We start from the raw sequence: 25,511 nt of genomic DNA, 5'->3' as shown, positions 1-25,511 counted from the left end.
TTGTTCCTCGGGTTCCCTTTTATTCTGTCCCCTCTGACCTTAAACTGATGCCCTATAATCTGTGATTGTCCAACATTTGGAAAAAAGACTGGGTGCATTCACTCTATCCATGACTGTCATAATCTTATAAACTTCAATATGATCCTCCCTCAGCTTCATGCACACAACAGTAAAAAGACCTAGCTTGTCCAACCTCTTTCTGTATCTCAGACCATTGAGACCTTGGCAACATCCTTGTAAATGTTTTCTGCACTCTTTCCAGTTTAATAACATCCTTCCTATAGCAAAGTGAACAAAACTGAACATAACGCTACCAATATGACCTCACCAGCATCCTGTATAACTGCATCATAACTCCCTAATTTCGATACTCAGTGATACAAACCGCTTAAGGCCAGTGTGCCAAAAGCTTTCATTACTGTCTACCTCTGAATCAACTTTCAGAGAACCATGCACCTGATTTGCAAGGTCCCTCTGTTCCACTGCACTCCTTAGGACCCAACCATTCACCATGAAACTCCAAACTTGATTTGACTTTCTAAAATGCAAGAACTTACATTAATCTATACTAAAATCCATTTGCCATTTCTCAGCCCACTTCTACAGCTGATCAAGATACTGCTGTAATTTCTGAAATTTGTGATAACCTTCCTCACTTTCCTTGATGCCGCCTGATTTAGTGCCATCTTCAAACTTACAAATCATGCCTGTACATTCTCATGTAAATCATAGATATATGTAATATGTAGTGGTAATAGCATCAATCCCTGAGGCATTCCACTATTCACAGGCCTCCAGTCTGACCAACATGTTTCCAGTATTAATCTCTGCTTCCAACCATCAATGCAATTTTGTACCTAATTTGCCAGCTCCCCCTCAATTCCATGCGATCTCACCTTCCAGAGCAACGTACCACATGGAAACTTATTGAAGGCCTTACTGGAATCAATCTGGACTACGTATACCACCCGGACCTCCTCAACGTTGCTGGTCACTTTATCAAAGAACTCCAACAAATTTGTGAGTCATGATCTCCCTTGCACAAACTCCCGTGCTGAAGTTGATAAAGGGCTTTTGCCCGAAACATCGATTTTCCTGCTCCTCGGATGCTGCCTGACCTGCTCTGCTTTTCCAGCACCATTCTAATCTTACTCCGAACCACACCCTGTCTTTCCAAATGCATGTATATCCAATCTCTCCGAATCTTCTAAAGTAACCTACCCACTAGATTTTAGGATTACTGGTCTTTAGTTCCCAGGTTTATCTTTGTAGCATTTCTTGAATAAGGGCTCAGCATTCGCTTTGCTCCAATCGTCCAGGACGGCACTCGTTGGCCAGCGATGATAGAAAAGAGCCAAGCAGTGCTCCCGCAATTTGTTCTCTATCCTCTTATCCTCCTGCTGTGTTCCTGAATATAACTGGTCGGGACCAGGAGTTTTTAGAAATACTGAAAAGTCTGAAACATGCATCTATTTATTTCAGGTACAAACACCAAAGAGTGAGAAAGTGACTCAGTGATGGTTAACATAACAAATTAGAAAATATGTTCATCGTAGGAAGTGATTTCAGAAGAATTCCAGCTATTGTGGAAACCTGAAAATTCTCAGAAATTAACGATCCAGGAAAGGAAGGCCATGAAACTGATAAGGAAATCAAAAAGAGAACATACCTGCTAACACACAGGAACACGAAGACTGCATCAATCTGCGATCTATATTTCAAAGGAAACAAAATAAAAGCAATGTCAAATGTGGAGATTTGTCGGAGAAAGTGAGGTCTGCAGATGCTGGAGATCAGAGCTGAAAATGTGTTGCTGGAACAGCGTAGCAGGTCAGGCAACATCCAGAGATCAGGAGAATCGACGTTTCGGGCATAAGCCCTTCTTCAGGATTCCTGAAGAAGGGCTTATGCCCGAAACGTCGATTCTCCTGATCCCTGGATGCTGCCTGACCTGCTGCGCTGTTCCAGCAACACATTTTCAGCTGTGGAAATTTGTAATCTGGAGAGGAAATGGCAAAGAAAACAACCAGTTACATTGCATCTGTCTTCATGGAGGAAGATCCAGAAAGTCACCCAGTAATACCAAGTGATCATATCGGACTCCTGGAGCTAAAGACATAAAGTCAATTCATATCAGTAACAAGGTAGTACTTGAACATGGAGCTGGATTGAGCATTGCTAAGTCTGACGAAACAGATGTTCTTCACATCAAAATGTCGGAAATAAACCACCAATAGTAGTATTAGTTGCATTGTCGATGACTTTGTTTTATTTTCCTGTACATTCTGCAGAGACTGGAAACTATTGTGGATAAACTATAGATGAATGGAAGGGATCCAAACAGCGACAAAGGGAAAAAGACGTAGTGTGGAGAACTGCAGACCAGTTAACTTGACATTTGTAGGGAAACTGTTGGAATCTATTACACAGGATGACCTTTTTACTATTTAGAATTAACAGCAATAATGGAGAGAATCAGCATGCATTTCTGAAAGAGACATCATACTTGATAAACTCTGGAATTGTTTGAAGATGTTTCTTAAAGCATAGATAACGGGGAAACAGTAGAAGTGGCATATATTGTATTTTCGGAAGGGTTTCTATAAGATTTCAGTGAGTTCGTAAATGCAATGAATGTGAAGGGTATTTGGAGGAACATATGTAAGTGGAAAGTTAAAGTTTGGTTCGCCTTCATTTAGGGGAGTCATAACATTGATGTGAAGACTTGTTGAAGCAGTTTCACTGCGTGTTGATGGGACTGTACCTGGAGTATTCTGTACAGTTTTGGTGACCGAATCTCAGAAAGAATATAATGACCTGAGAGGAAGTGCATTCTCCAGATTAATCCCTCAGATGTTGAAATTGCCTGATGAGGAAACTCGGCCTGTGTTCTCGAGAGTTTCAAAGAATGAGAGGTGGGTCACAGTGAAATTTGGAAAATTCACAAAACATCTGACAAGTTGGAAATTAACAGGACGCTTCCCTCGCTGTCTATTCCACAGTCAAGGCATTATAATGGCAGGATCGGGGACAGGCCAGTTAAGGCTACAATAAGGAGGAAATTCATCACTTGCAGGGGACTGACTAATACAGGGGCATGGAAACCTACTGGCAGGCAAGGTTAATGAGAATCTCCAGATATTCTCCAAGGGTGTCCAGCAGAACAGAATAACCAGGTAACAGGTAGGACTCATCAGTGACTTGCCAAGGTGCAACCAAATCAACTTTAGTGGTAGGAGACAGAGGGTGGTGGGAGAAGGCTGTTTGTGGGATTGGAGGCTAGTGTCCAATGGTGTACCACAGGGATAAGTGCTGTGTCTCTTAATATTTGGGATTCGGAAGTGTTGGTGTTGGACTGGGGTGGACAAAGCTAAAAATTGCATAAACCAGGTTATAGGCCAAAAGGTTTATTCGGTGGCACTAGCTTTCGAAGTGCTTCATCAAAGCTCACAATCACCTGATGAAGAAGCAGCGCTTCGAAATCTCGTGCCTCCGAATAAACCTGTTGACTATAAGCTGATGTTTCCTGATTTTAAACCTTATCAAAAAGGATGCAGCTGTGAATATGGACGAGGCGTGGGGAGTGTCATAGGTAAGTTTGTGTTTGATACAAAGATTGGCCGGGTAGATGGCAGTGAGGAGGAAGGCCTTATGTTACAGGAAGATACAGATGGAATGGTCAAATGGTCACATCAATGGCAGATGGAATGTAACCCTGATAAATATGAGGTCATGCACTTTGGAAGAAGGAATCAGGCAGGGGAGGACTCAATGAATGGCAGCACACTAGGAAGCTGAGAGAGTGCTTCTCCACACATCCCTGAATGTGGCTGGACAGGGTAACACACAATTTGAGAAAGCGTACGGGAGTGTAAACATAGCCTTCACACATCGAAGCATAGATTATAAGAACTATGCGGAACTTTCGTTAGCCAAGATGGAATACTGTGTGTAATTCTGGGAGCTACATTACAGGAAGGATGTGATTGTACTAGAGGGGGTGCAGAGGAGATGTTCCCTGGGATGTTGCCTTGGATGGAGCATATCAGCTATGGAGAGAGCCTGGATAAGCTCGGGTTGTTTACTTTGGAGCAGAGAAGGCTAAGGGGGACGTGAATCAGGAGGATAAGATTACGAGGGATATGGATGGGGTGGATAGACAGCCGCTGGTCCTTTTAATCAAAGGGACACACCTTTAAAGTGAAGGGTTTGAGGCTTAGTGAGAATTTGAGGAATGTTTTTCATCCAAAGTGTGTTGGGGTCTGGGATGCACTTTGTGAGAGGGGAATTGTCATGGTAACCTCAAAACCATTAGAAAATACATGGTTGTGCACTTGAAATGCCATAAGGTTCACAGCGACAGGTTTTGTGTTGGAAAGTGGGGCTAATGTAGACCGCGCTGTATTTCTGATAGTACAGAGTCTGTGCTTGTGTGATTATATGGTTGTGGAAGGTCAATCATTCAGTAGCTTATGATAGGAATTGATGGGTTTCTGAAGAATATCTTATCACAGTGTATATGAGTGAAGTTGTAATATCTTCTGAAAATAAGTTAATGGCAAAATTAAGAGAAAAAGGTTCAGCTTTCTTACAGTCTAATACAAAATAATTGAGGACAGGGAAATAGCAGATCAATGGAGCAAATACTTCGGTTATGCCTTCACAGAAGAAGAAAAAATACACAAAAATAAAATGTCCACGCAATACAAGGGAACTTTAGTCTGGTGAGAAAAAGGGAATAGATTGACATTAGTAACTAAAACGTTTTAGAAAAAATATTGGACTGAAATTAATGGGCATAGACAAAGTCAACAGAGGTTTATAAAATAGGAATCATGTTTGAGAAAATGGCTTTTAGCAAAATTATGGAGAAGGTATCAACCCAATACGATTGGATTTTCAGAAAGACTTTTGATAAAGCCCCAAACCTATTGTGCAAATTCGAATCCTATGGGACTGGGGCTAATATATGGTCATGGTTTTAGAATGGGAGAGCTGGCAGGAAATAGTGAGTATGAACAAAACCATGTTTTTTTGAATGGAAGACTTGGAGGATATAACAAGGATCGGGTTTTGGGATCCAGTTAATCCCAGTACACATCACATCTTTGGTTGTGGAGCTCAATTGCAATATTCCCAAGTCTGCTGACAGCTCTAAACGATGTCAGCTTGTGAGTGGATGAGGAGGATGTCAAAAAGGCTCCAAGTTGATTGAGACAAGTGGAGTGACTGGGCAAATACCTGGCAGATGGAGAGCAATGGCAGAGATGAGAGGTTGTATACATTGATGGGATCAATTGAATGGCAGCCTGCCATTTGAAAAGGGATTGGTTGAAAAATGTTGATACATAAATGAACTTAAGCTGCATTTTTGTTTATTTCTGCGCAGCCTTCCGAGTCCATGTAGGGCAGTGACTTCTGAACACGGAAGCCAATACTGGGAATGGCATTGGCACGCTGTATACAGTGAACATAGACCCAGCAAGTAGGGAACTGTAACATTGAAAAGAATCTGGATCTTCCTGTACACCAGTCACTGAAAGCAATATTGAAGGAGCAGAAAGCAGGTAGGAAGATAGATGGTTTATTATCCTTCATTTCAAGGGGATTTAGAATACAGGAGTAAGGGTCATTTACTGCAACTGTACAGGGCCTTTTTGGGGCTCCATCTCGAACATTGTGTAGTATTGTGTGCAATTTTGGTGTCCTTACCTCATAAAGGGCAAACCTGACATCGAGGGAGTGCAGTGAAGGATGACCAGACTGATCTCTGGGATGACAGTTAGTTGTGGGAGCAGAGTTTGGGGTGACTGGACCTGTATTCCATGGGCTTTAGGAAAATGAGTGGAGATCTCAGTGAGATATATAAATCTCTGCCAGGGTGTGACAGATTGGAAGCAGGGATGATAGTTCACTTTATAGAAAGCGGTTCACGAATCGCATTGCAGTCAAATAGCACTTAATAAACAAGCACTATCAGAGAACTCCCTATATATTGATGGGCCGAAGGCACTATAGTTCATAATGTTTAAACATATTTTGGGATATGAACATTGTGTGGGGGAAACTGCATTGAGGAGATGTTCGGCCATGAAATAGCATGGGGAAAGCTCAATGTGCTGAATGACCTCCTCCTCTCCCGATGTTTCTGTGCAGTCTGTGGGAAAGCTCTGCAAATGTTGTCACAAGCTCTCAGATGTTAGGAAGGATGTCTATGCAGGGTCAACAGGACTGTGTTTCCCATTCCCTTTTCTGATAACGATGTTGATGCCGGGTGTTCTGTCAGGTTTTATCCTTTAAGACCTCAGAGTAGTTTGATATAATTGAGTGTCTCACGTGGCCGATTCAGAGACCATGTCTGTGCGTCTGGAGTCACTTTTCGGCCAGACAAGGAAAGCACGGGAGATTCACTTCCTGAAAGAATATTGGTGAAGGAGATTGATGTTTACAATCAACATTGGACACAAGATCACTATTACTGACACCAGACTCGATACTTTATTAATTATATTTAACTTCCACCAGCTGCCAGAGCATTATCCTGGTCTGGATTCGTAATCCAATGATATGTTCACGACAGCACCATCTCCACATGGGACCTATCGGAAACCACACTGACCTGATTATTTCGGTGCTACTTGACAGCTCCATCAAAGAGTATTCCCACCAATTTGACTGTCGTGATGGGACTGAGGGTGTGGTAATTGGTCAGATTGTAATTATTCTCCTATTCAGGGACTGGATATAGTTGAGTAATTTTCCACATTGCCAGGGAGATGTCAGAGTTGGAGCTGGAATGAAACAGCTTCCCCAGGGACACGGCTTGTTGTGCAGCACAAGTCTTCAGTCCTATTGCAGGAATGGGGTCAGGGCCCATTGCCTTTGTTGTATCTACTGTGTTCAGCTGTTTCTTCATGCCCGTACAGCAAATCGAATTGCTTGAAGACTGGCATCTGCGATTCTGTGCGAATCATGATGAGTGTGAGGTGGATCATCCACTCAACACGTCTGGCTGAGGATAGTGCAGACACCACATCCTTGGCATTTTTCACTGACGTACAGAACTGTTCCGATATTTAGGATGAGGATATTTGTGGAGTCCTCTCCTCCAGTAAATTGTTTAATAGTCCATCGATATTATTGTTTGGATTTGGCAGGACGGACAGACCTTAGATCGGATCTGTTAGTCTTGGGATCATTTCCCCTCTCCATCAGAAATTAGTTCTGTTGGTCGGAATTTAACCAGTAAAGTGTGGTAGCTTTAATGGGTTGTCAACAGGTTTAGGTCCACGTGATTCCGACCCTGGCATGTTCACCCACACTCATCACTGAACCATGGATCAGCTTAATGGTAATGGTAGACTGATGAATTATCGTCAGGAAAATGTTACAGATTGTCGTCGAATACAGTTCTGCTTCTGCTGTTGCTGCAGCATCAAATGATAACACAGTTTGAGATGCAATATCTACAATTCAATTCTACTGATTGTCCCCCAATTCACACCGAGACCCATTCACCCATCAGTCCTGTATTCTCTACCTAACCTGGTTTCTGATGCGGTAACACTTGCATTTTCATATTCTCAATCTGCTGAGGACCTCTCCCTGGTGTCACGCCTCTAATTTGTTACTTTAACTCAATCCATTTAAAGTAATGATCGAAATCGTTTCTCTTCCACAATGTCAACTTCTGTATTTGAAGTGAATGTGTTTCCCTCTGTTTTTCTCCCTGACCATGTTTAAGAGCTCTGCAGTGTCAGTGATGCCAGACTTATGTAGTTTCAGAGTCAAGGAACTTGTCCACCATGCGTTATTTTTCAGTTCCCAGTGTACGGCACTCCATGTTGGACAGGATGTTTGAGCATCTTTGACATACTTCTTTGGAAATTGTCCAAAGACAGAAATTGCTGAAGAAATTGCAGCATCTTCTGGAATGAATGCAGTGTTTATCTTTCAGGTACAGTGACCCTCGACAAAGCTCCCAGTTTGTCAAGCAATTTTAGTATTTTTATTACCAGTATCCATAGTCATTTGTTTTGTGAAAATTTGTTCCGTGCCTATTCATTTCAGCAGGTCTATCAGTATCTGCAGAGACAGAGAAACAGCGTTAGCATTTCAAGCCCAGTGTGACACTTCTTCACAACTGAAAAGGATTGGAACCTTGGCTTTGTAATAGCTTTCCAGAGGTGGGAGATAGGTGACAGGGAAAAAAGGGCGTGGCAAAGATAAACCGGCTTTTAGCAGTGGTGAATGAGAAGATGATATAAAATGGGTTTAAATTAAGGTGTGAATGGAGAAAGGGGTACTCTCTATTGAGTGCAAGATAAACAAGACACAATCACCCAAGGTCATAGGGAGGCCAGGAGGGAGAATGTTGAGTATGTGGCATTATAAAGATCTGGCCATAAATACGTTTTCACTGTCGAGATCATCGCCCCCTTTAGACAAAGGATATCAGGTGCTTGACTTCTTATTGGCACTAGGAAGCGTTTCATGCTGTCTTAGTATAGTAATTGGTTGAAAAACAAATCACAGTATGAAGTTTGGACTAAGTATTGTTTACCTGTCATGTTTACTATAGTTTCAAATTTGCAGTGTTTATCTTTAAATGCTTGTTCTTGAAGTTAGTATTGGTTGCAGTGTAGAAGGTTGAGGGATGACATTATGGAAGTTTCTAAAATCATGAGAGGTATGGATAGGGTGAAAGCCAAGTTCTTTTCCACAGGATGGGGGAGTTCAGCCGAAGAAGGCATAGGTTTAAGATGAAAGAGGGAAAATTTACAAGGGACGCAGGGGCAATGTTTTTACACAGAGGGTGGTGTGAGTATGGAATGAGCTGCCAGAGGGAGAGTGATAGATGCCAGTACAGCTAACACATTTAAAACTCATTTAGACAAACATATGGATGGGAAACATTTCGAGGCATATTGGTCAAATGAAAGCAGATGGGACTAGCTTAATTTGGAAAACCTGGCTCACATTGACATTTAGAAAAGCTTCGCGCAGGTTCAGAGTGGTTTTGTGAAAGGGAAGTTATATTTTGCCCGTAAAATCATGCAAAGTATTTCTGGAGATGCCTGAGAATGTAACAAGCGGACTTGATAATGGGGATCTGTTAGACACCAGGCTTTCCAGAGTTTTTCCACAAGGTATTACAAAATAAAAGTTCTCACACAAGACAGATGCCCGTAGGATGATGGAGAATGTATTAACATGGGATGATGATTGCTTAACATATAGAAATCGGAGAGTCAGGATTAATGGATCTTCATGATAAAGGTATATCTGCTGGAGGACCACAGCTATCAGACCGATGGCATCAGTTATTTACACTGTATACTGATAGCCTGAAGGAGGGAGCTGAGTGCAATATACATCCGAGGTTGAGGATGACACTGAGAATCAAAAGGCAGGCTGTTATTTAATGGAGAGGACTTCCAGAAAAAGAATAGTACAAAGGGATTGGAGTGTTCCTGTGTATGAAACATAAAGTTAGCATGTTGTTGCAGCAAGTAACTAGGTTGGTTCATTAGCCGGCTTCGACCGATGAAAGGGTTGTGTTATTGAGAATCTGTAAAGTGGAGAGGCGATTATTCATTGGGGTTTAAATGAATGAGGAGTGATACTGCTGAAAAATACAAGACACGGAAGGGACTGGAGAAGGTAGATGTTGAGAAGTTGTTACCATTCCTGAGTAGAGTCTCGAACTCGATGACATAGATACCGAATATGGAACATCGATTTCTATCTGAGATGCAAAGTGATGTTTTCTCTCAGAAGGTAGTGAATGTCTGGAATTCCCTAACCCAGAGAGGTTTGGAGGATACAAGGAGTTGGCAAGAAAGTGGAGTTAGACCTGGAGTAGATCAGCCATGTTCGTAATTAATTACATGGCAATCTTGAGGGGCCGAATAGCCTACTCTTGGTCCTATTTATTAATTTCACATGTTATGCTTTTGCAAAGTAACTGGTTATTTTCCCGGAAGCTGTGTTGTGTAATGCTACATTCGGGTGAGCAGAGGATTTGTTTAGGTTAGCGCTGGGTGGGGTATAGGGGCTGTATTTACAGCAAATCTGGGTCTGTAACATGACCCACATCTGGATCAGACGTTGCGGAGAGGGGAAGCCTGGAAACAGAGATTGGGGGTGAGTGTCACTTCCTGACCCAGCCTGGATTTTCCAAGTACATTTCAAAAACTGCACCTAACCATCGGAGTGGCTCGATCTGCCCCTATGTAGCAGGTCTGAAGGGCTGAATGGAACATCAAAACATAGGGCTGAGGGACAGAGTGGGCCATTTGGCCCTTTGACACGACTCAACCAGTAAATAAGGTCATGGCTCATCTCATTGTGGTTCCAGCTGCACTTTTCTCTCCTTGCACCATTATCCCTGATTCACCTGTCTATGGAAAATCAGACGAAGCCAGCCTCGATATAATATAAAGATTCAGCCATCCCATACTTCTGTGAAAGAGAATTCCCACTTGAATGAATTCCCACTTTGTGATTTTTTTCTCACTCCAGTTGTGACTGAGGATGGGGGGTGTCACTCTTTCCTTTTCTAGTCCCACTCATCCACTGCTCACAACAAATTTTAAATGTAATCAGGTTGGTGATATGGCCGATGTTAATGGTCTCAGACTGGGTCAGGTTCAATGCTAAGAACAAGTAAGGCAGATTTCTTTAGTCAGCCACAAGTTACTTACAGAACTAACGGAGGAGTATGGTGGATCTGTGTGTAGCACTGCTTCCTCACATCACCAAGGAGCTGGGTTCAATTCCAACCTCGGGCGACCCTCTATGTGGAGTTTGAACATTCTCCCCGTGACTGTGTGGGTTTCCTCTCAGTGCTCCAGTTTCCTGCCACAGTCCAAAGATGTGCAGTTTAAAGTGGTTGCCCACAGTGCCCAGGGACGTGTAGGTTAGGTGGGTTAGTTATGGGAAATGCAGGGTTACATGGATAAGATTGGGGGGCACATCCAAGTGGGATGCTGTTTGGTGAATCAGTGCAGACTTCATGTCCTGCCTCCACACTGTAGAGGTTCTATGACAATGACAATAAATTTGGACAATACAAATACTCAGTGGATACATACCTAATCCACTCTTATCAAGGTCTTATATGTTTCATTCTCATTCCAAGAGTAACCTGTTAAGGCCTTCATAATATAAGCCCTTCACCCCAGGAATACGTGAAATGAAATATCTCTGGACTGCTTCCAGTGTAATTATATCCTTTCTCACATAAGGAGACACAAAAAAACTAATCTCACACTCAGATCATAATGTTTATAATTGTTTTCTCAAAGTGGTGTGAGTCTTTGGAACACTCTTCCCCACAGACGATTGGAGGCGGAAATATTGAATATTTTTAAGGCACAGATGGAAGGTTCATAAATAACAACAGAGTCAAGGATTATCGAGGAATGGGCAGCAATGTGCAGTGTGGGGGGAAATGTAGACAGTGGTATCAAATAACACGGCTTCAGAACCTCCAGGAATATAATGCAAAATGAAATGATAATATCGATAAAATGTTAAGGGGGAATACAAGATGGCAGCGATCCATGCTGGGCTCTGCATCAACACACTGGCAAAGTGGTTCTCTAACCCACCCCATCCAAGCCATTTACTTAAAATTCAACACTAAAAGAGCGATAGAATCTTTATTAATCCCGTTTTATCAAGTGGAAATGACAAAACGTGGGAAAGGATCGAGTAAGTCCCAACACACGGTGCACCCATCAGAAGCATCGAGCCTGCCTGAGGCTGTAGCTGCAACCCACTCTGCTCGTTCCATAGACCCAGTGCCTCACCAGGCCTTGGTCACTGAGTTCACCAAGTTATGTGAAATGATTGGAGCCATGATTGAAGAAGGGTTCAGCAGTGGCTAAAGCCGCTCTCAGCCGTGCTCCAAAAACATGAGCAGCAACTTGACAGCCTTGGAAACAGAACAGACGATGCCAAGCGCCGAAATGCAGCGACAGAGACCGTGATCGATTTCTCTCGGGAGAGGATCGTCGGCCTTGAAAATTAGGTCTGCCCCTTAACTGAACAAGATGACGACCTCGAGAACAGGGGTATGATGAAGAATATTCACATCGTCGGTTTGCTGGAGCGGACAGAAGATGGTCAGCCGGTGAGTTTTTTCAAGAACAGGCTGCAGCGATCCCTTCACTTCAAAACTGAGGAGGGACGGGTGAAGAGTGAGACAGTTCATCGGGTTACGGTGCAGAAGTGAGACTCAGACCAACGCCTTCATCCTGCCCTTGCGCGATTACATAGTTATGGGGCCAAACAAAGACTGATGGAATCTTCCAGAACCGATGGGTTTAATTCACGAGGGCTCCAGGATTATTTTCTTTCAGGACTTTTCAACGGCGGTGATTCAGGAAAGAAAATCTTTTGATGATATCAAGAGAAGAATAAGGGAACTCTGGATTCAGTATTCCTTACGGTACCCAGCGGTGCTCCAAATTGCTTTCAATGGATCCATATGCTCGTCTGACTCTCCAGAGAAAGCGAAAACTTTGTGGACATTTTAAAGTAAGCTGGATATTTAGATAGTCATTTTAGATAGAATTTTTGTTGGATTTTTCTGCTATTAGCCAGTGTTAAATTATAGCCGGGAGTGGGTAGAGTACTCATTTTGACGTCTTCATTAGTATTACTACTCTTTTTCTCTTTCTTTGCTTGTGTCTGGGGTGCAGTTCAAGCTGGAGGGAGTTACAAAGGTAGTTGTGATGACTAAGTGCCGATCGAAGGGCAGTTCAAGCCCGATGTTTGTTGTTAATTGCCTTGGATTCCATATTGGTAGCGGGCAGAAGATAAAGTTTTGAGATATGTAAGCGTCCCTAGTGGGCGGTGGGGGTAAATTCCCCAATCGAGTGTCATTGGCATTTTGGATTTTATTTCGTTCTTTGAATTTTTATGTGTTTAGCTTTGGAAAGTTTTGAGAGCTTGTTAGTTGTAGTAGTTTTAGTTTGGGCAGGTTTTAGGCCCAATGAGTATTTTCTGAATGAATGATCAGCGATGTGTAATTCGATGTGAAACTCTCGAGTTGAAATGTTGCTACAGTGTGTTCTGGATAATGATGTGCTTAAATGTTGTACCTGGAACATTAAGGGGAGCCATCTGCCAGTCAAGAGGAAAAATGAAGTTTCTAGTCTTAAAACAGAGAGAGTGGATGTCGTCCTATTGCAGGAGATGCACCTTGATGACAAGGAACATTTGACCTTATAGCAGGGTGGATTTGATCGGGTTTATTTCTCGTCTTTTAATACTAGGAGTACGGGAGAAGCCATACTAGTGAAGAAGAATCTTCCATTTAAATTACTAGATTGTATTAGACACTCACGGAAGGATGATCATTCCCAAAGTCTTGAACTATGGGAAATAATACAGTCTTTTGAATGTTTATTGCCCCCTGGTGCACTGTCTTAAAATCCTGAAAGATGCATTTTCCAAAGTTAGTTATCTTGCATCATGGCACATTATTGTAGAAGGAGATTTCGACTGTCTTATGGCCCCACGGTGGACAGAATGTCCAAAGGTACCACAATACCCTCATTATAATGTAAGCAATTAGTGGGTTAGAGCTGGTGGATACCTGGAGGCAGATCTACCTCTTTAACCCACACAAATGTCACAATAGGGTTGATATCTTCCCCATCCCTGCAACAATCTTAGACACGGTGGCATACTGCACAATTGGGAATATTACCCCAACATACCTGCCCCAGAATTAAGATAGAAGTCACATAAGATTATGTTGTATGCAGATGAGGGTCTCATGTTTTTGTCAAATCCCACAGTTTCGGCAGCTCACGTGATGCAATGCATTAATTCGCTTATCGCCTTTTCGGGCTTTAAGATTAATTTTACAAAGTTTGTGGCCATACCTATGGGAGGTCTCAGGGAAATAACCAAATAATCATTAATGAAGTTAAAGTATGAATGGCAATGAGTCAGATCGAGGGCAATACAGCCAAAACCTTGTTTCTTACCCCTATAATTGGTATACCAAGTTGCCAACTGGGGATCATGGATTCCATGTTTAAACTGTGGGAAGCCAGCGGTGTACCTTGCTTCAGTGATTTAGAATTAATAGAATCCCTACAGTGTGGAAACAGGTCCTTGGGCCCAACAAGTCGACTTCGACCCACCTAGACCCATTCCCCGACCATCCTATATTTACCCTAACTAATGCCCCAACCTACACATCCCTGAACACTATGGGTAATTTATCAATAGCCAATTCATCTAACCTGTACATCTTTGGATCCTGGTGCTGTGAGGCCGCAATGCTATCGACTGAGCCACAATGTTTTATTTCAGGGAGAAAGAATTACATCATTCGATCAAATAACTCGTAAGTATGGACTACCTAGTAGAGACCTCTTCTGTTTGTTTTTGTTTTCAGATCAGAGATTTGATTTAAAAAAAACACACACACTTTTACCAGACTCTTACAAATCGGATAGAGAGAAGCGGGTGCTTCGTGCTCAGAATGCACTCTCTGTCAGTACCCTTCATCATTAGTTGGAGAGTGTCCCCTCAGACGAGACTGTGCAGCTTTGTGATGTCTTCAAGAGAGAGTTGGGGTTCAGAACACTTCGGAGACATGGGAGGATATTAGTGAAAAGGCTCGAAGGATTTTGATCTGTAATAGGACCCATTCCATGCAGTTGAAAATTCTTCGTAGGGTCCGTCTGACCCCAAATTGTCTCTCGAAATGCAAAGTGGGATTATCTTCAGCATGTCGTAAATGCAGAATGACTACAGGCACTCTTACTCATTGCTTTTGGTCCTGCTGCAGGCTTCAAATATATTGGAGCACTGTGTTAGCTGTGATAGAATGGGTCTTGGGGGCTGAATTGGAGATGGACCCGGTTTTTCTTTTCCTGGGCCTGCCCCGGATACTTTACAGAGATGCACATGCGGAAAAATTATATCCTTACTTTCTGTGCTAGGAAAAATGTTATGTTGTGTTGGATATCTGAAAACCCCGGGTCTGTTGGGTCGTCGTAAGTTCTTCATGGAGAATATCCCTTTGGACTTTCTCACCAGTATGGTGCATCAAAAAACAGAGACTTATATAAGACATGGCAGCCCTTTTTGGATTACCACGATACAGGTTTATCTGTCACATTAATAAGGGCTTGTGAATAGTCATGACGATATGGCCTAATGAATCTAATATCCAGCGAGAAAGAGTTATGAACATAAAATTGTGTATCAGTTAATGCTCTTGAAGAACGAGAGCTATCGCTTTGTTATGCTGAGCTGTACTATTTATTCATTATTTATTGTTTATTTTTGTTTTTTTCTCTGTCTATTTAGTGTTTTTAAATGTACATGTTTTGTATGTACATGCTCACGAGTGTAATTTTGATCAGTTATTTGAGTTGTGTTGTTATTGGGTTAATATAATATTAAAAATCTCTTTTTCAATAAAATTACTATTTTTTTTAATTAAAATGCTAACATTGATAGAATAGAGTCCCAAAGAACTCTCATTAGAGAGACCACTCATGCTGGTTTACCGTGAGGGTCACCACATTTTGGGTGATGGGGTGATGTTGAGAGAGCATTCCCTTCATGGTAACTTCAGTCAGTGTGAGGAACTGAACCTGCGCAGTTGGCCTCCCTCTACATCACAAACCTTCCGTCCAGCCAACTGAGGGACAGCAGAGCAACTGTTACAGACAGAAACAGTCACAGGCAAAGGGCAAGAGAAACTTTCACAACAATGAAAAGGGTACAATTTAGATAACGGTCAAGATAACGGCTGAGGGTAAAAACGTTCTCTGCTCGAAATTGTATTTTATAACAAGACGCGCTTAGAAGCTGTCTTTGATTTAATATTATTAAGGTTAGTCAAGTGAAATAACCAGAATTACTAAGTGTGATTGGACATCTATAACGAAAAAAGTGTAGATTTTTGTTTGGTCTGTGTAAAGCATGCTGACCGTTGCATGAAAGTATATAGCTGATGGAATATATTGTTAGGAGAGTGCATTCCATGGGAAATGCCCTCAAACAGACACCTAAAGAAAACTGGGGTAAAAGTGCTTGAGTGTCATCTGGTCAGTGACAGGAACCCAGGGAGTTGAATGACTGAAAGTTCTTGTAAGATGGAGCTGAGAAAACCATCAGTCAGCCGGACCTGATGAAATGCTAGAGCAAGTTTGAAGAGCTGAATGACCTCAGCGTGGTTTGAATTGTGTGTGGTTTGAAAAACGTACATCTCTACTCCTTCCTCTTATGTGTTACACACTGGGGCACTGCCATTTTCCTGAAACTGGGAATTATTTGGAACATCATCTGGAATTTTCAATAAGTGGTATTCTCCAGAATATTCTACAACTGTAATGGGGGGGGGGGGCGTGGGGGGGGGGGTGGATATTGCAAACGAGAGAGAGAGAGAAGGCGCTGCAGTGAGCGTGTTGGAGCATGAGCCTTGTTTGGGGCTCGGTGCTATAACCGATATACAGTGACTGTGAGGGAACAGAGAGAATACGGTGACACTTACCCTGGCAGAATGGGGAAGGTTATTGATGCGTGTCCTGTATTGCTGGATATTCCTTCAGACCGCAGATACTGCACTGAGCTGGGTGGTGAGCACAGACCATGCTCGGTAGGTCTGGTGGTATGGCCCCCTCTGGGAAGGGAATGGTCCCCCTCTGTACTAGCCCATCCACTATGCCCGCCATGCTCTATCAACAAGCTGTGGTGTAATTGCCCCTTACATGCCATGCTCGGGTTAATCTGTGCAGGGCAGCACCAACCTGAGAAAGCTCAACTGTGTGCCCCTTGGCCTTTTAAAGATGGCACCAGTGCCAGGGATCACGGAATATCCAGGGGCACCCTGGCTACTTGTGTACCTCCAGTCATGATGGGTGGGAGAATCGGGCTGGTATTGAATAAGAGGGACACCATGGGGTGGGGTAGGTAGCTAATGAGGTAAGTTCGATAAGATAGCACCAGGAATCTAGCTCAGCTTCGTACAGACAATCCCTCTGTCACAGTCAATGAAAATGAATTTGAGACAAATTACTGTTTTATACAGCTCAATGTGTCGAAGACTCTGTAGTCCTCCCTCCCAGTTGCAAAGCTGCAGGACAAATTCTCATTCAAAACTCTCCATCGCCTGAACTCACACTAGTATACCATTCACTCATAATTCTTCATAATACTGACCCGATTGCATGATACTATCGAAATGTCTTCATTTCAGCATTCTGGAACCAGTGAACATATCTTTCCATGACATTTTTTCCTCGGTCTCCCCCTCCCTTTCTCGATCACAAAACGCACGTATTTGCAGTCATACGGTTCTACAGACGGAAAAAGGCCCTTCGGCGCAGATGTTCCATGCTGAACAAAATGTACATCCACACTCATCCAATTTCCCTGCGCTTGCTCAGTATCCTCTAATCATTTCCTATCTGTGTATTTGTCCAAGTGCCTTTTCAATGTTGTTAGTGTAACAGCTCAGTCCATATGTGTACCATTATCTGTGTAAAAGAGTTGCCCCTACGAGTTAATTTTTATTTTATTCTTCTCGAAGCATGAACGGATGTCCTCTAGTACTCGAGTCCCCAACCTTGCGAAAAAACTTGAAGTATTCACCCCTATGCACGTCTCTCACAATTTGATAAGATCTACACTTCTATAAGAACCCCTTCAGTTTCCTAGGCTGTAAAGAAATAAGTTCTGACCTGTCCATAATCTCCCTATAACTTAAACTCTTTAGATCAGGAAACATCACTGAAATTCCTACTACACTCTTTCTAATTCAATAATATCCTTTCTACAGTAAGGAGAACAAAACTGAAACCAATGCTCCAACTGCAGCCTTACCAACACCCTGTACAACTGCAACACAATGTCCCAACTTCTATACTCAATGCGCTGATGAGGGCCAATGTGCCAACAGCCTTCTTCACTGTCCTGTGTATCTGTGACTCAAATTTCAGACAACCGTGCACCTGATCTCCACTGCACTACTTAAGGCACTATCATTCATCACTAAACTCCTACCTGGATTTGACTTTCCAAAATGCAAGACGTCACACTTATCTATATTAAACTCCACATGCTATTTCTCAGCCCACTTCCCCTGCCGATCAAGGTACTGCTGCAATTTCTGATAATGTTCCTCACTGGATGCCTCCTATTTTAGTGTCATCTGCAAACTTATTAACCTTGCGTTGTGCACTCTGGTCCAAATTATTGATATAGATAACAAACAGCAATGGGCCCAGGACCGATCACTGAGGCACTCCACTAGTCACAGGCCTCCAGTCCGACAAGCATCCGTCCACCATAGCCATTTGCTTCCTAACGCTAAGCCAATTGTGTCGCCAATTTACCAGATTATCTTGGAGTCCATGCTATCTAACCTGCTCGAGCAGCCTACATGTGGAACCTTATCAAAGACTTCACTGAAATCCATATAGAATATGTCCACCACCCTGCCCTCGTCAACCTTCCTGGTCACTTCCTCAAAAAATTCGAACAAAATTTGTAAGGCATGATCTGCCATGCATATAGCTATGCTGACTGTTCAAGTCAAACTCTGTCTTTCCAAATGCATGCATATCTTATCTCTCAGAATCTTCTCAAGTGGTTTAACGAAAACAGTTGTGAAGCTTTCTGGTCTATATTTCCCAGGTTTTTCTTTGCAGCCCTTCTTGAATAAGGGCACATTTGTTACCGCCCAGTCTTCCGGGACCTTGGCCCCTGACCTGTCTTCTCTCGTCTCTTGCAGTGCTCTTGGATATATCTGGTCAGGACCAAGAGATTTATCTGACTTTATGCATTCTACTATGCCCAACGGCACCTCCACTCTGATATGAATGGTACCATGATATGACAACTAACCCCTCCAAAAGGTCACAGATCTTCATGGTAAATACAGAGGGGAATTTGAGGACCTCGCCCATCTCTTGTGGTTTTACACATGAATGCCCACTTTGGATTTTAAGGCGTCCTACTTTCTCTCTAGTCGTTCTTTTTCTTTACTATACTGAAAGCACATCTTTGGATCCACTGTAATGTTCTCAGCCAAGGCTATATCATACCCCCTTTTCGCCCTCCTGATTTCCTTCTTCAGTAAACTTCTGTATCCCTTGTGTCTCTCCAGAGATTCCATTGATTCCAGCTGCCTGAACCTGAGCCACGCCTCCTTTTTTGCTGGTCAGAGCCTAATTATCTCTTGTAATACAGGGTTCTCTCTTCCTGCCTCACTTTCCCTTCACCCTCACAGGCACATATAGACCTTGAATTTTAAAGAACTCCCACTTACCAGAGATCTTTTTGCCTGGAAACAAGCTACTCCAATCAATCTTTGCAAGTCCCTGTCTAATTCCAACAAATTGGCCTCGCCCCAATTTAGAACTTGAATCTGTGGACCAATTTTGTCACTCCCATAACTATTTTAAAAATAATACAGCTCCAAAATGCTCCCCCACTTTACCTTTGTCACCTATCCTGCCCTATGCCCCAACAGTAGGTCGAGTTTGTCCCTTCCCGAGTAGGACCCTCCATATGCTGCTTATGGAAACTTTCCTGAACACACTTAACAAATTTCATTCCATCTAAGTCCTAAACACTCTGGACGTTCCAGTCCATGTTAGTATAATTAAAATCACCTATTATGACAATCCTATTGTTCCTGCAAGTCTCCCCAGTCTCCCTGCATATTTGTTCCTCCAATTCGCATTGATTATTTGGAGGCTTATAACGCAACCACTGTAACATTACCACCTCCCTCTTACCTTTTTTCACCATCCACAAAACCTCACTGGACATTATCTCAGTTATTTCATCTTTAAATACTGGAGTGGTATGCGCCTGAATCGGAACCATTGGTATTTAAACTGTTTCCATTTACATCTCTCCTTTGCAATGATTTTCACACCCACAGAGCCCCTTGTCAAGGCACAGTGGAGACATAGAGCTGTAAATGGATAGGAGCTGCACATCCTGTCACTGCCAGCATCGGCTGCTAGTTTCTCCACACTGGGCAGTGATCTAACACAGTGTTACCGAACAATGCAAAAGCCTGGGGTTATATATGAATGAACCAGTGCGGTCTGCAAAGCTCACTACGCTGGACATTTAGCCCAGGATTGTAGATCAAACATTGGTGTGGGCTGCACAGTGTACCACTCTGGACCGGATTTACACAGTGCTCCATCCTGAATATGTAATGGATGGGCTGGTTATGTGAGTTGGATTACGAATGTGAGAGAACGAAACATCTGGCAAAGCCTTTATTTTGTGTTTTCATTCTTGTGATTGCACCCTTCAAATCCGGACTCAACCGATTAGACCCGACCCTCTGGATGAATGATGGTGACTGTTGTTACAGCATCTGGGTCTGTAACATAACCAAAAATGGAGCAGAGGCTGCAGAGACGGCAGTCTCCATAAAATGGCATGAGGAAATCACAATCAGATCAGCCGTGGTCTGAGTGAATGGTGGGGCAGGATTGTGTGGACCACGAATGTAACTTATTCATCTATTTCTGTTTGTAACAGGCAAACTCCCCTTCTCTCCCAGTGTCCCATGCTGGTGGAGAGTGAGTCCCCTCCTCCTGTTCCTGCGGAACAGGATCCTCGGGCCTCACTAGCCTCCAGATTTCCCTGTGCCCGAGTTTCGAGCAGTTGAGTGACTGCCTCCTGTTCCTGTGTCCTAGACTCGAGCAGTTGAATGACTCCCTCCTGTTCCTGTTTCTCAGACTCGAGCAGTTGAGTGACTGCCTTCTGTTCCTGTTTCTCAGACTCGAGCAGTTGAATGACTCCCTCCTGTTCCTGTGTCCCAGTCTCGAGCAGTTGAGTAACTGCGTCCTGTCCCTGTGTCCGAGTCTTGAGCAATTGAGTGACTCCCTCCTGTTCCTGTGTCCGAGTCTTGAGCAATTGAGTGACTCCCTACTGTTCCTCTATCCAAGTCTCGAGCAGTTGAATGACTCCCTACTTTTCCTGTGTCCCAGTCTCGAGCAGTTGAGAGACTCCCTCCTTTTCCTGTGTCCCAGTCTTGAGCAATTGAGTGCTGCCTCCTGATCCCAAGTTTGTGAAAGTAGATGTCTTCCTCTTGCTACCGACTAACAAGCTCCAATCGCTCTGTGCTCACCTGCTGCTTCTGTAGAATGGAGTTGAGGGACTGAATGGCCTCTTCACATTCCTTACAGCTTCTCTTGACTAAAAGCCTTTCTCTTGTTTCTGCACAACACCATCAAAATCTGAATGATGTATTTTTGTATTTGACTCTCAGTAATTGAGCAAACAAGCTGACTGACAGAATTCAGAACCAGAGTAGCCTTTTCCTGTTCCTGTGTTATACACTCAAGAGTCAACAGAGTTTCAGTGATGTACAGCACGGAAAAAGACCCTTGATCCAGCCGTCCATTCTGACCAAGTATCCTAAATTTATCTTGTCCCCCTTGACAGCACCTGGCCCATATCCCTCTAAACACTTCGCATGCACGTACCCATTCAAATGCCTTTTAAATGGTGTAATTGTGTCTGCCTCCGCCACCTCTTTTGGGTGCTCAAACCATACACACAGCAGTCTATCTTTGTACCTCATTTCCCTTGATAAAACTTTCTCCTCTCACCTTAAACCTTTGTCCTGTAATTTTCGACTTGCCTATGCTGGGGAAAAGACGTTGACTGTTTACCTTATCTATGTTAAAAATCACACAACACCAGGTTATAGTCCAACAGGTTTAATCGGAAGCACACTAGCTTTTGGAGCGACGTGACAATCACCTGATGAAGGAGCGTCGCTCCGAAAGCTAGTGTGCTTCCAATTAAACCTGTTGGACTATAACCTGGTGTTGTGTGATTTTTAACTTTGTACACCCCAGTCCAACACCAGCATCTCCGAATCATATCTTATCTATGCATGTCATGATTTTATAAACCTCTTTAAGATTGCCCCTCAGCTTCAACGCTTGAAAATAGCCTCAGCCTATTCAAACTCTCCCTGTAGCTCAAACCATCCAACACCTGCAACATTCTTTTAAATCTCTTCTGCACGATTTCACGTTTGACAACATCTTTCCGACAGCAGGGTGACCAGAATTAAAAGCAGTATTACAAATGTGGCCGAACCAATGTCCTGTACAGATGCAACATGTCTTGCAAACGCATTGACACAAAGCAAGTACCAATAAAGGGAAGATCACCAAGTGCCTTCTTCACTGCGCTGTCTACCTGTGACGGCACTTTCAAGGAACGGAGAACCTGCACCACAAGGTGACACAGCAGGTCAGTGACTAGCATTGCTGCTTCAGAGCGCAGCGATCTGGGTTTAATTCTATCCTTGAATGACTGCCTGTGTGGTGTTTGCACATTCTCCCAGTGTCTGCATGGGTTTCCTCCGGGTACGACGTTTTCCTCCCACAGTACAAAGATATACAGGCAAGTGTAGATTGGCCATGCTAAATTGCCCCAAGTACCCTGGGATGTGTAGGCGAGGTGGATTAGCCATGGGAAATGCAGGCTCAGAGGGATAGGGTAGAGGTTTGTCCAGTTGGATACTGTTTAGAGGGACGGTGAGGCCTTGATGGGCCGAAAATTCTGTTTCCTCGCTGTAGGGATTCTATAATTTCAGTGGAGTTCTCTTTGATTGGCAACTTTCGACAGGGGACTACCTACATGTCTTGCCCTGATGTGTCTTGCCAAAATGCAACACCTCACATTTATCTAAATTTAACTCCATCTGTCACCCCTCAGCTCACCTAATCAAGTTTCCACTTTGTTCTGAGATATCATTCTTCACTGTCGACTGCACCACCAAATTTGGAATTATCTACAAACTTACTGACCGTACTTCATGTGCTCAATTGCAAATGATTTGTATATGTGACAAGAGGCAGTGGACTCACTATTGACTTTTGTGGCACTCCACTGGTCACCGGTCTCCAAGTTTTATGAGCAAATGTCCACTGTCACGCCCTATCTTCAATATTCAAGAAAATTTTGGATCTAAATGGCGAGCTCTCCCTGGATTCCAGGCAGTCTGACCTTGCTAACCAGTCTACCATGTAGAACATTTTGCTTTTCTTACTGAATTCCATAAAGACAACATCCACTATCCTGCCTTCATCAATCATCTTCATCACTTCGTCACAAAATTCCACCGAGTCTGTGAGACGTGATGTCCAATGTGCAAAGCACTCTTCAGTCCTTGTCTTTCCAAATGCATATACATCCTTTCCCCCAAAGTCCCCTCCAACAATTTAGTCACTATTGACGTCAGGCTCACCAGTCTATAGTTACCTGGTTTTTAGTTTCTTTCTGAAATGATGACACTATGTTAGCAGCTCTCCAGTCTTTTGATGCCTCACCTGTGGAAATCAATAATACTGATATATCAGCAAAAGTCTGAGCAATCTCTTTCCTAGCTTCCCACAATCTTCTGGGATACAACTGATCCGGTCCCAGGGATTTGTTCACCTTTATGTGTTTTCCAATGTCCAACACCTCCTTGTAATATAGATACTTTTCAAGATATCACTATACACTTCTTCATTTTCTCACTCTTGTAACCTCCACCACATTAAATACTGAGGAGAAATACTTGTTTATATCTTTCCCATCTCTTGTGGTTCCACACATAGGTAGCCTTACTGATCTTTAATGTGCCCTATTTTCTCCCCAGTTAATCTTTTGCCACGAACAGATTTGTAGAGATTTGTCAATACCTCGTTAACCATATTTCTAAAGCCAACCCGTGTTCACATTTTTCTGGCCCGATTTCACCATTGACTATACATTTGCTGCCCTTATACTCCTCTGGGGTTTCACTTGATTTCAGCTCTGTTTACCTGACATATGCGTCATTCCTTACCTTGACCAGAACATCAATATATCTAGCCATCCAGCAATCCCTGCACCCACAGCCTTGCCCATCTCACTAATAGGAACACGTTGGCTCTGAACTCTCTGGATCCAAGTTTTTATGACCTTGCATTTTCCAACCATCCCTTTCCCTGTGAACAGCATATCGAAATCAGCCTTTCAGAGGGCTCGCCTAACTCTTTCAAAATTGGCCTTATTCAAAGTTAGACCTTTAATGTTTACATCAGGTCTTTCCTATTCCATAACTATTATAAAACTAATATTTATTTGTAACAGATTTGAAATGTTAAGTAAATATTTCCTGCCCCTCTGTAACAGGCTCGAGAGGTTGAATAGCCTCCTCCTGTCCCTTTATAACAGCCACGAGACATTAAATGACACAGCAACCCTTGGATTATGAGCAGCCATTAAACTATATCTGATGGAGGTACATCCCTTTTCAGTTACCGAAACACAAATAACACAATGTACTCCAGGTGCCCTCTCAGTAACACCTCATACAGCTGCAGCGACAATTCCTTTTTATTTTGAATGATTTTGTTTGCAAAATGTGCTAATGTTCCAGCGTTCCACCTTTTCAAGTAGCAACAGGCTAATATGGATTGAATGGCCTTCTCTTATCCCTCTGTAAGAGGCCCATAGGGACAGAATTGCTTCGGCCTGTTCCGGAGCAGCAGTCTCAGTTCTCTGTCTCAAGATTAAGGAAGGTTCTGGAAACAGGGCATTAAAAGCAGGAGTAGCCTCACACCAGATAATAAGTATCATACTTTGTGTTCAGGTATCTAGAAACTTGCCCACCCGACGTTTTTTTTTTTATGTAGACGATCTGTTATTTTATAACTGCTTCCTTTCATAAACAGAGTGGAACATATATAGAGCCTTGCACTGTCCTGTTAATACTCTCGTATGCAAGGAAAAAAAATGATTAAAACATTGAAAGATTTATGGTTCATCCCTCAGCAACCCTTATCCATTCCATTCAAACCCAGTAACTGTTCCCTTTTATAATGATATGAAAAGTGATGTATGGAACTGGTTAACTGATCCGATTTGTTCAGTGACTGTGAATAATACCAGTCTTCGTGGATTCTAGTTATCCCAGTGTAGGATTTCCATCTTTTAACGATAAATGGGCGTCTTTCAATGTGTTATCCCATAACATGAGAGGGAGCATCACCGACAGCACTGACAGGGAACAGCAGACCCAGGGAGAGGAGGAGGAGAGATCAGACTCTTAGAACATTAGACTGGAATGTTCCAAACATGGACCAGACTCTGACAATATTGGACTGGAATGTTACAAAAATGGATCAGAATCTGGGAACCTTAGACTGGAATGTTCCAACAATAGACAGGAGTTTATCCGATTATGTTTGGTATCTTTCTGCATTTTATTGGTTGTCCTTGTCATTCCAGATTTATTATGCTCTTCGCATTATTCAATATTTTTATTATCCTTTCCTGGCTATCGTTGGTGTTCCTGGTAAGTGTCACTGTCCAGTTTTTTTCTACAAACCTGTTATGACTGTATTACTGTTCTTTCATATATTCTACACTTCTGGCCACTATTATTGAAACTCTACAGACCACTACTAGCTACATCAATGAAGGTGTTCAATTACTGCCTCCCTCTG

This window comes from Chiloscyllium plagiosum, unplaced genomic scaffold (genome assembly GCF_037043375.1).
Source record: "Chiloscyllium plagiosum isolate Xiang-an unplaced genomic scaffold, Cpla_swu_hap1 HiC_scaffold_48, whole genome shotgun sequence".
Lineage (NCBI taxonomy): Eukaryota > Metazoa > Chordata > Chondrichthyes > Orectolobiformes > Hemiscylliidae > Chiloscyllium > Chiloscyllium plagiosum.
This window is presented reverse-complemented; position numbering follows the sequence as displayed.